The 12,664-nt window shown below is 36.5% G+C and overlaps 1 protein-coding gene across 3 annotated transcripts in view; it reads right to left on the reverse strand.

The window, feature by feature from the left end:
- Positions 1 to 12,454, reverse strand: part of BTBD10 (BTB domain containing 10) — a 74,934-nt gene extending 62,480 nt beyond the window's left edge. For all 3 annotated transcript variants that reach the window (XM_017525782.2, XM_017525780.2, XM_017525778.2), the window contains exon 1: positions 12,250 to 12,454. The gene's annotated coding sequence lies outside the window, so the exon portion shown is untranslated. The remainder of the gene's footprint in view (positions 1 to 12,249) is intronic.
- Between the last annotated feature and the right edge of the window lie 210 nt (positions 12,455 to 12,664).

The raw sequence follows: 12,664 nt of genomic DNA on the forward strand, positions 1-12,664 counted from the left end.
AAAAGGCAGACAACAGAAACTGACTCCAAGTTGGCTCAGACGTTAGATTTAGCAAAAAAAAAAAAAAGACTTCAAAACACCTATTATAAATATATTCAAAGAATTAAAGAAAAAGTCTATACAAAGAAGTAAAAGAAGAGCACTGTCTGGATGATTGACACAAAGGGTATACCAGTAGAGAGGTAGCAACTATCAAAAAAAATGAAAATTCAGCTGAAAAAAACAATAACTAAAACAAAAAATGAGTAGGAACAATGGCATATGGAGATAACAACAACAACCAGGGAACTTGGAAAACAGATCAATAGAAACTACCCAATCCACAGAATAAAGAGCAAGAAAGACTGAAGAAAATTAAAAAGAGACTCAGAGACAGGAGGAACAGTATCTAATAACATAGGTAGGTAAAAGTTACTGAATACACACAAAACATGAATGAATCTTAAAAGCACTGATAAGTGAAAGAAGCCAGATTCAAAGGTTACATACCATATGATTTCCTTTCCATGACATTCTTGGAAAGACAAAACTATAAAGACAGAGAACAAATCAGCCAGGAGTTAATGCTGAAGTGATTATACAGGGACAGCACAAAGTAATTTTGGTGAGTGATTGAACTATTCTGTACCTTAATTGTGGTAGTGGTAGTTAAACAGCTGCATGCTTTTATCAAAACTCACAGAACTATATACTAGAAAGAAGTAATTGTATTGCATTTAAATTTTAAAAGAAAAAAATAGCAATGATTTTAATTAACACTTAAAAGCATCAAATATATTAGCAAGGCATAACGAAACTACTTTTTGATCAAAAATCCCCAAGTCACACTGTCCCATTACCATAACAACCATACTTAATCAACAGCCATCCTACCACTGCCACAAACAACATACATAAACTTTTGATAATGAAAACTGGTGAGTTTTCATTTCTACTTCTGCCACAATAGTGAAGTTTTAGAATCAGAAAAAAACTTGTATGATTCTGTAAGTTTCTTAACATTCAAGACCCCAATTTCCTTAAACATGAAATGAAAATGACACAATTCTCATTATGTAATCTATTACTATTTTAACCACCAAACTGTTAGACAGGATACCTTATATAACACAGTGCTAGGCACATTAAGTTTTAAAGATTTGCTCAGCCCTTGTTTATACACCACTACGCTAATACACACATACACACAAAATGAATATATCTCCTTTCTCTCCCTGACATGATAAATAGCACTATTTGTCCTAGAAAAAAATCTAGAACCAATCTAAATGTTCATCAAGTTAATTGGCTAAAAATCTACAGAAATATATCATGCAACCAGTAAAAATGAGATATATAGATACTGACACAGAAAACATTTCAAAACATATTATTAAGCTAAAAAGCAAGGTACAAATATGCATTATGTAATCCCATATTTACACACACAAAAAAAGAAAAAACAGAACAAAAGAAAATTAACAAATTAAACACATACATACACACACACTCATCTGTGCTTGTATATGTTAAGATAATGTCTAGAAATATCACATAAAACTACAACTAGTTGCCTCTGAGAAAATGCTGGAATAAGGAGACTTCCTTTTTGTTTTATTCCTTCATACTATTTGATAGAAAATGTTTCTGCCAAATGTCCCCCGTTAGACTACAATATCCTTGAGGGCAAGAACCAAGTATGATTCATGTTTGTGTCCCCACAGCCTAGTACTATTTGCATGTAAGCTTTTACAAAATGTTAACTACATTAAGAAGAAAGAAACTGAAGGACATTTTACTTAATATAATTCACTAGTGCAGAGAAAATAAGAATTACAAAGATTTATAAGCAGTCTTTAATACTGTCATATACCTATACCCACATTTTAGTTATGGCAAAGAGCACCAATCATGTGGCTCTCACTCTCAAATGAGCAAAAATTGTAACAATTCAATTTCTAATGCTCTCAGGAAATACACATCAAGACAGTGGGGATAAAAGACAGAAAATGTAACATCCCTAGAAACATATTTTAAGATATTACCAAACAAGCCCTAAGTTTCCCAAAATATTCCTCAAAGATGTACCTATTTAAATCTCACAGAAGCCCTTTCAATTGTTAAGGCTTCTCCTTTTCTGATTTGTTACAGTTAAAACAAGGCAAGCTTAGCTGAGAACTTTATTCAGGATATTTTTGTAACTGATTGAATTTTATGTAACTAATTTCACCATATAAAATGAAAGTGGCCAGGAATGGTGGCATGCACCTGTAATCCCACCTACTTGGCAGGCTGAGATAGGAGGATTGCCTGATTGAACTCAAGAGCTCAAGACCAGCCTGAGTAACATAGTGAGACCCACCCCCCAGGTCTAAAAATAAAAAATCAAAGAAAATTAAAATTTAAAAATTAAAAAGATTTTTAAAAATTAAATAAAATTGATTTATTCTTTCATTCAGAATCTATTTACTGAGCACTTAGCACCTTTCAGGCATTTTGATAACTGCTAGGGAGAGTCTAACAAACAGATTTAACAAAACTCCATGGTATTTCCATTAAAAGTAGGGTCTGTTTATTTAAAGGACAATCTCTAATTGACCAAGACGTAAGACTTCCAAAGTCAGCTCGGTCCACCCGAGCTCTGTTCCAGAGGTGATTTGAATAAATCTTTGTGTTAATTAATTTTATCACTTTTATAGAATTTCTATTCAAATTTTGCTTACCCCTTAATCAAGGCATTAACACTTCAAGAAATCAAGTGTTACTCATTTGTTTCCTTCCTATTGCAAAGAGCTCAATAAATGTTTAAAAATCTTTTCACAGTTTAAGCATTTACAAAGTATCTACATTACATGATTAGCACTGTAAATAACTAGAACTGTTCATAGGCTGCCTTCTTAAAACTCAAAAGGCATATTTTTTTAATATCCTAAAGAAATAACAATGTTTTACTTTTCTATTATGACAAAAAGTGTTGACTTCAAAACCAGAAACACCTTGACATAGTATCAGTTAATACAGGCAATCCTCCTGAAGCCGATGCCTAAACTGAAGGAAATCACAGTCAACTCTTAAGAAGCAACTCTTTAACCTTTAAACAAAGTCAGACAATATTTTAAACAACATTTTCCTTCCATAATGCTTTTATGCTTTTTCAGATATGCTGTTCCATTCTGACCTCTTCATTATTCCCTTTACCTTCCATTCCTTTCAGATTTTTGCCTATCAGCCATCAATTCAGCAGACTAGAAAAGGATCTATTAAATACAATTCAAGTTCTAGACTACAGTACTGCTCAACAGGACTTTTCATTGTCACAACAGTATGGTAATGGAAATGTTTTATGTCTGCATTGTCTGAAAAGCAGTCACTACATGTAGCTATTGAGCACCTGAAATGTGGCTACAACTGAAGAATTAAACTTTTAATTGTCTATTTTTAATATAAATTTAAATAGCCATATGTGTCTGGTAGCTACCATATTGCCCTCATAATTAGAGGCAGAAACACCAGAACCTTCTCCACCAAAGAAGTTATTTAGCCTCTAAGGGCTTCATTTTAAGGAATCTAAAATTTGCCCTGAGACAAAATACATGCTCACAAAGAAACACTTTACACAGCTGTGTATCTCAGTATTATAGGTAGTATTCCATTTTAAGAAAACTTAAAATGTTCTTATATTCAAAGATCTTTGAATTAAGGCTCATTTCAATAATTAAAAGTCTATGGTACATGAAAAGACAAACCAACCAATAGAAGAGAATTAAAGGTCCAGAAACAGAGCTCTAAAACATAAAGAAATTCAATATATGATAAAGTGATATCTCAAGTCATTGAGAAAAAGAGAGACACTAATAAATGGTATTGGGACAACTGAATAAACACTCAGGAAAACATGAAACTGAATCCATACCTCATACCACATACAAGGATATACTCCAAATGAATAAACTATCTAAATGTAAAAATTGGAACCACACAAATACCAGAAAAAATATGGGTGATTTCACTGACAACCGGGAAGGAGGGAAAGCCTTTCCTATTTGCCTATGAAAAGCACCACTACTTGCAAAAAGCACAGAAAAAAATAAGGTTTTAAAAACAACTAATGTTTTTCCTATATAAAAAGGGCTAATTTCACAGTATAATAAAGAGCTCCTTAAAGAAGGAAAGAAAAAGACAACTTCTCTTCTCCAAAACAGAGTCTACAAAAACAAATGGGCAAACCTCAGAAAAATAAAGGCAAATGGCCTTAAACATAAAAATATGTTCAACCTCATTCATAAAAGAAATGCAAATCAATACCTCCAATTTTGACCATATACACTTTTGGTAAAGCTGTGGAAAAGCATGCTCAATACTGGCATACACTGCCAATGAAAAGCATAAATGAGGGCCTGGAGCAGTGACTCACACCTGTAACCCTAGCACTCTGGGAAGCTGAGGCTGACAGATCACCTGATCCTAGGAGTTTGAGACCAGCCTGGGCAACATGGTGAAACCTCATCTCTACTAAAAAATACAAAAACTAGTTGAGCATGGTGGCACATGCCTGTAGTCTCAGGTACCTGGGAGGCTGAGGTGGGAGGATCACTTAAGCCTGGGAGGTCGAGGCTGTAGTGAGCTATGATCATGCCAATGCATTCCAGCCTAGGTGACAGAGTGAAATATTGTCTCAAAAAAAAAAAGAAAAAAAAAGATAAAGAAAAACACAAATGATATAACCCCTGTAGGGAGGAGTTTTTAATATCCAGCAATATTACACATAAATTTAGCACTCCTACTTACAAGACACAACTCCACAAATATTCCACAAATATTTGCAAATATATTCACTGTGGCATTATTTGTAATGGTAAAAGACTAAAAACAATCTGAATGTGCATCAAAAGGAGCTAACTGAATAAACTATGCATTCACACAATAGAATACTATGCATCTATAAAAAAGAAAAAGGAAGCTCTCCATATACTAATATAGATTAATATCAAAGATACATTGTTAGTTAAATAACAACAGCTATAAAGGCACTAATCCCACTCATGATAAAAAGAAAAAAAAAACAGGTAGGTACAGAACAAGCTGTATTCAGCATACTACCTTTTGTGACATAAAAGGGAAATTTAAAAATATGTACATATATGCAAAGACAAATATACATATATTTATTTTTGTAAAAGAAAAAAACTCAAAGTGTAAATAAGACATTTATCACAATGGTTACCTATAGGGGCAGAGTTGGACTCGGGTGAAGGTAATAGGGATGTAATCAAAACTTCTGAGTTCTCTTTTGATATACTTTAGATATTTAAACCATACAGTGACTTACATAACCCAAATAAATAAATAGTGGTATATGTAATATCCATGTGTGTATGTACATATCTGTGTACACACATATATTTGTGACTGGAAGCAATTATCATTGAGTCATGGGATTACAGTACCATTTTCTTCTTTGTCCCTTGCTAAATGTCCCCAGTTGCACATAATGTACATTACTTTTACAGTCAGAAAGGAATTACTCCAAAGAAATCCATTTTTATAGAAAATTTTTCAAAGTACTCATCATAAAACAATCTCAAAATTAACAGCCATTCAAGCTGGGTGTGGTGGTGTGTGCCTGTAATCCTAACTACTTGGGTGGATGAAGGGGGAGGATCGCTTGAGCCCAGAAGTTTGAGGCCAGCCTGGACAACATAATGAGACCCTGCCTCAAAAATAAATAAATAAATAAATCAACTGTTCCAGTCTACTGTTTTTCTTTTTCTTTTCTTTCTTTTTTTTTGAGACAGAAATCCCCACCTCCTGGGTTCAAGCGATTCCCTTTCCTCAGCCTCCCAAAGTAGCTGGGATTACAGGCACCTGCCACCACACCCAGCTAATTTTTTTTTTTTTTTTAGTTGAGATGGGGTTTCACCATGTTGGCCAGGCTGTTCCTGAACTTCTGACCTCAGGTGATCCATCCTCCTCGGCCTCCCAAAGTGCTGGGATTACAGGCATGAGCCACTATGCCAGGCCCAGTCTACTGCTAAATAATATAATTCACTAGGGAAGCAAAAATGATTAAAGATGTCGTACCACTTTAAAATATGGCAGTTTGTCCTTTCCTTAACATGTTGAGTTCAACTAACACAGACAGCTGCATACATGTATATTTATAAACAATGCACATATACTATCACACCAGTATTGTCTAAATAGTACATACACACACGAAATGGAAATTTAAAAAGGATACAGTAAAAAAGAAATAGAAGTTCTATTGCTTTCTTTGTACAGCACAATGAACAAGTTTTTCATATAATCCCAGAAGCACACAAAACCCACTAGGGGGATCACTGGAACAAACTACTCCATATCAGAAGACTTGTGAATTTGTATTCTAGTCTCAGCCATCTTACTGCCTGCAAATATCTTTGATCAAAATCAGTTAAGGGGCTTGATTTGTATTTGTTTTCTCTTCCAAAAATTGGTGTATTAATGGTTTTAAAGTTACTTTCAGTATAACAGTTTCATAGTCTACTAGTCTCTCTAATAATTATTCTCTTTTAAAAGAAAAACTCCAACAATTTGGAAAATTAAAAAAGAAACAAGAATGTCTCACAGTTAACCATCTTACAGGAGGTTATGGTCTTCTATAAGAAAATTCTAAACGAACAAATGAAGAGCCAAAAAAACCAGATCATATTGCTTGCTATCTTGATGTGAGAAAAATCAAATTCAAGCCTGCATTATATAAAATAAATTGTCCTGAATAAAATAATTACCTTTAAAACAATTCAGCACTATTTGTGTGCCACCCAAAAATGAGAAAATCATAAACACACTTGTACAATTTTGTACCCAAGATTCTTTCTCAGGTATCTGAGCACTAGAATTTTACTTATTTTTTATTTTTTTCCAAACCCACTTGGTTTCTTGGGATTACATTTATTCTTAAGCTGACATTTCATGTAGTCTACAAATAGAATAGGAAAATTTTCTATTCATCTGCTACAAGCAATAATAGTCAAATACGTTAAAGGAAAACAATCCAAATTAGTAAAAAATGGTTTTTTAGAGGTAGACAACAGTATTCCAAAAGACAATTTTTAAAATGCCACACCATCTTTCTTTTCACTCTAATCTCTTCCCTTTTGCCTGCTTTTCTACCTAGCATTCACATCACACAGAATACCAGATATCAGCCAATACATGCCAACATGAAAAACAAGAAAAAGAGCTTCCTATTGTTCAATGCTTATTGAACAAATAAAAAGAAAAGAAAAAGAAAAAGCTTTGTAATTTCCAAAGGAGGAGTGATATTGGCAAGGTGGTAAATAGTCATTTGAACTTGTCCTCTCCAAATGAGACAGCCAGATGTGAATGTACATTTAACTAATGGATATGTTTCAAGATCACTGGAGATAGAGAGGTAGGAGAAGGAGGCAATAATGCCAGTATGCTATTTCCTGAGCTTAAACACAGAACAAAGTGTTAACAACTTATATATCATTTTACTATTTAAGAGCACTTTTACATACTTTATTTCATCTCATCCTTAAATCCTTGACAATTGGTCAGGTGCAGTGGATCATGCCTGTAATCCTAGTACCAGCACTTTAGGAGGCCGAGGCGAGCAGACTGCCTGAGCTCAGGAGTTCAAGACCAGACTGGGCAACGCAGTAAAACCCCATCTCAACTAAAAAATCAAAATTTAAAAAAAAAAAAAAAAGCCAGGCGTGGTGGTGTGCGCCTTTAGTCCCCGCTACTTGGGAGGCTGAGGCTTGAACCCAGGATGTAGAGGTTACAGTGAGACAAGATCGTGTCACTGCACTCCAGAATGGGCAACAGAGCAAGACTCCATCTCCAAAAAAAAAAAAGGAAAGAAAAAATCCCTGACAATTGTGTTCTATATACATTTTTCATGTGAGGAAACAAAGGCTTAGACAGGTTAACATTAATGTCATAGAGCTAACAGTGGGCTTTAAACTCAGAAGTAAATGATAATAAATAAGACATTTCAAGAAGAAAAGTATGATTATGATTTAAAATGACCTTAGTTCCTATAGCTTCTGTGGGTGGAGGGGAAAACAAACAAGACAATAAAATAAAATAAAAAATAAAATAACCTTAGAAAAGTGTTTTTTATAGTTTCTAATCAAGTACTTCAATCAGTAATTCACTATAAAAGACTTTCATTACCAGTTAAATACTAAATAATAACTTCAATTTGTCACCAAAATTACTAATAGATCACTCATTTCAACTACAAAGACTAAAAATATGTACCATATAATCAGACACCTTACATTTTTAAACAGAATAACATTATTAAACTATTAACAGCGTGAAGAAAGATGCTTTCACTGGCAACAATAACTTACAATCTTGAGAAATCTGTGCATAAGTTTACATATTTAACTTAAAATCTTTCCTCTTTACATTCAAGTTTCTACTATTTCAAATACACAGCTCATTGTATTCCCACTGCCTATTTTTTAATCCTTTATCAGAAAGCATCTTTTTGAATTCTGATTGTTCACCTCCCATCTTCAAGTTATAGATTGATACATTCTTAGCAAACTAGTTCTCAGTTTCAAAGATCCCAAAGTAAACCAGAGCAAGACATATTAAGGGAAATGCAACACTGGCTTGAACCCTGATGAAGATTCTATTAAAAAGTGGGAAAATTTTTTAACAGTTGTTCTTCCATAAACAAGAGAAGGTAACATCTGTATCTTCCCAACCTGCCTTACTTTCAGTTCAGAATCAACAACAAAAAGAATTCAAATAGATGACAATAAAAATATAACTGAATTCAATGAGAAAAAAACCTCTTATTACTTCAACTGCAAATTAAACTTACCCAGTTAGAACTGTAGATGTGCCATTTCCTTCTCCCTCATAGTAGTCCAGCCTGCTCAGACAAGCCTACCATACAAATGAATAGACAATGTACATCCTAAGAATTGGGAGTCTCAAAAACTGAATCATAAGGCACTGAACAAAAGTATACTCAATCCCTTCCCCTAGCCTCCCCTAATCCTCCTTTGGGACTGCAACTCGGGATGGGAAGAAGGGGGAAAGCTATTTCCAAAAAAGAACTTCGTACTTCATGAGTCATGGCAGAAACACCTAGAGACGAAAACAATGGTTCCCCCTTCAACAAGCACAATCTTCTCAAATATAAAACAAATTCTTCAGAAATAATTGTAAAACTCTTCAACAGGAGCACCTCACAAACATAATACTATCTCCTCTTCTTTCATTTCCTATGTCAGAGAGAAGCAGGGATTGGATGGAGAGTTATTAGCCTAGCTTGACCTGAGATGACTGAGCTAAAATGAAGAAAATCAAGTCTGCAAATTCCCAAAGCAGTCCTGATTAAAAACCAGTATTCTATGTAGTCTCTGAACAAGTTATGATACATTCAGCTATAAAAGGTGGACCTCTTTGTAAAACTGCACAATATACAAGTGGGTTTTAATCAATGCATCTTCCTTTTCAAAATTCTCTCCCTTACTTAACCTAACCTCCTTCTCACCCTTATCCCCAGTGAGGACCCTCAACTTGCCCTCTATATGCCTAAAAACCACCTCTTACTTAGGTTTGACCTCTAGCACTCCCATTCCCCATAACCCAACTAGGTATGAATCAGATTATGTGATTAAATTACTTCACATTAATGGGTAAATGAGGCTTAATCCACAAAGGTCAATTCCACTCATGTTATTGAACTGTACTATGTATAGGGCACTAAGTTTAATCAATTAATGTACCTATTCTTCTTACAAGAAAAACTAACACAAATCAATCTTTTAATGAACAATGTAAGGAAGGGGCACAAGAGCATTTGCTTCACATCACACTTTCTCCACCTATTTCTTTCCATCCTGTTGCCAAACCCTTCCAACCTCCATCTGGCATGGAATAAAATCCAGTAATTTTAATTCTGGTAAAAGTCAATGCCTAGGAAGACAATGTGGAATAGCACAGCAAACAATAAACATTCAAATCCTGAGATGGACTGTAGAGGGTCTCTTGTATTTAATTTTATATATTAGCTGCAAGTGCAATAAAGAGCTTCTAAATAATCCAATTTCTGTACAAGATACCTATAAATCAGCTTTGCTCAGAACTGAGTTATTAAACCATAAATATTGAGACTTTTTTTCTTCAGTTATTTCCACAGTTAAAACATTATAGTAAATACTAGTTCAATTTGCCCTACTATACTTAACAGCCATTAAACTTAACTACTGTTTTCAACTAGATGTGACATTTTTCCCAAGACCCCTTAAGTCTGAAATTTCAAACTTGCTTTAAACCTTTTTTTCCAGACATAAAATTTATGAATTCTGATCTATAGCAGAGCTTCTAAACTGGAGAGGCAAAAAGAACTACAGACAGATTTGGGTTTGATTCAGCTGCAAAGTATTTTTAATGGTTTTAATTGTCAATATTTTTTCTTCTTTTTTCTTTTAACAGGATGTGCCCAATGACAACAGTTGTCAATATTATTAAAAAGCAAGACACTGCATGCAAAAATCTAGATTTCTGGGTTCTCTTGAGAATGCTGAAGATGGGGTCCATACTTATATATGGCACTGATTAGGTAGACCTGAGAATTGGATGTCTCTCTGACAAGGCATAGTGCAGCTCCCTCCCTTTAATTTTCTGACTAGTACCCGAAGGCATGTGAGTTTGTTGCTCATGCTATGGCTTTGAAAGGTGCATAATATTTTCCATATCACTTCCATACTTCCCTAAGTCACTTATTATAAAAAGCCAAAAGAAGACCACAGTGGTTTGCAAATCAATAGTTAATAATTTTTAAAATTCACACAGCTTAGAAAGAAGAAAATTCAGACTGGTGGGAAGGGTAACATAATTAGAGGGATAAAAGTCCATTTGAAAGCTTTTTTGAGAGTAAGAAAAAAGGTGAAAGAACACAAAAACATTATTGAAACACTAAAAGCTTTCCTGATTGAACACTGTTACTCTGGTGGTTCCTTACCACATTCCATGCTTCAGAGCCTCCCCTCCTATTTTGCACGTATTGACCTAATAGCAGTTAGGTCATACACGCTGAGAAATCTTGGGAAAATTTATAAAACACATTTATCTTATCAGAAATAATTCTTCTCACTTTTTTTTTTTTTTAACAGTCTTAGTCCACTTTCAAATCCCATCCCAAGTATTTTACTGCTTTCAGCTTTATATTCAAATGACAACTGAGTCTGGATTTCAGGCCTGAACTTCAATCTTTTAGCCCTTCAACTCTTTTGGCCCTTATGGCTGCATTATTATATCTCTTATTCCGATTTCTACAGTCTCTTTCATTGAAAATGTATTCCTAACCCCTCTCTAAAAGATTTTGGTCAAATTCGTGTAGTTGGGAATTGGGAGGATAGAGGTCGGAAGGAACTCAGTTGTCCGAATACAATCAATATCGTGTGCTGTTTCATTTAGATTGCTAATTTAAATAAAAAGCATGAAAATTCTGAAATATAATACATCTTCATAAAATAATCTTGTTTGCTAAGTGCACAAAGCCACAAGCAAGTGAAGCTGTTATCTTTCAGCACGTCTGGACAAGTGACTTTTCATCATGGACTCAGAATACTGAGAAAGGAGAAGCAAGAAATCTGTGAGGCCCAGGGACAGTCACAGTAGCCCACACTAACAAATTACTAAACGATGTCTCACCTTCCCCCGCCCCATTCCCAAAGATAAGTGTGTCAGGGCACCTGCATCTTAAGAAGAAAGACATCAGAACCTTTTCCGTGCAAGTTTTGGGAAAACAAAGCTTTCATACGTAAAAAACGGTTACAGCATAAAACCACGCAGCACATTAGTGGGGTCTTACTCCTCACCCAGAGGGAGGCTTCCCACCACCTTATCCCCTATTGTGATGCGCCCTCCTCAGGAAGTCTCTGCGTCCGTCGGAGATGACAGGGAAGGGGCGGGGCACGGGGTTCCTCCGCCCTGGAAAGAAGGGATGAGGGTATCGCCTTCATCCGCAGGGAAAGGCCTCCGGACTCGCATCCCAAAAGCTGCAGCCCGAAAACTCAAGCCCCATCCCGGCCTCTTCTAATTGGGTGCCCGTGGCCGGAGCCTAAAACGCCATGCACGGTCCCCGAGGAGGGTCCGGCCGCCCAGACCACCGCCACAGCAGTTCGGCTCTCACGCCCAGATTCGCCCTCCGCCCCTTTCCTCTTTCGCCCCGGCCAAGCCCATCCTCCCGCGCCGCCCCCGCCGAGTTCCCCAGCTGAGTAAACTCACTCTCGAACCTGTAGTCCCCCTTCAGTGCCCACAGAAAATTGGGGCAAAAACCGAGGCCGCTGACACCTCCACTTCCTCCTCAGCCAGATCCCTCTGGAGGTGGCTGTAGAGGCGGCCACTTAGACCGCTGCGAGTAGCAGAGCTGCACCGGCAGGTTGCAGGCCGGCTCCTCGCCCCTTCTCGCGGGAGCTCGCAATCCGAAGAGGCGAGGCCAGCCGCGTTCTCGCGAGAACGGTGCTCTCCGCTCAGAGGTGGGCGGGGTATCGAGGGAGAAGGCAGTTGAGGGCGCGGCGGCTTGGCGTGGGTTCTCAGCCTGCGTGCTGGCCGAACCGAGACGAAGGCGAAGGCGTAGCGCGACCTCTCCTCACAGGCAGCAGCTCGGAATCGGCCTCGAGCCCGAGTGGCTGAGGCCTGT

Source organism: Cebus imitator, unplaced genomic scaffold (genome assembly GCF_001604975.1).
Source record: "Cebus imitator isolate Cc_AM_T3 unplaced genomic scaffold, Cebus_imitator-1.0 Scaffold39, whole genome shotgun sequence".
Lineage (NCBI taxonomy): Eukaryota > Metazoa > Chordata > Mammalia > Primates > Cebidae > Cebus > Cebus imitator.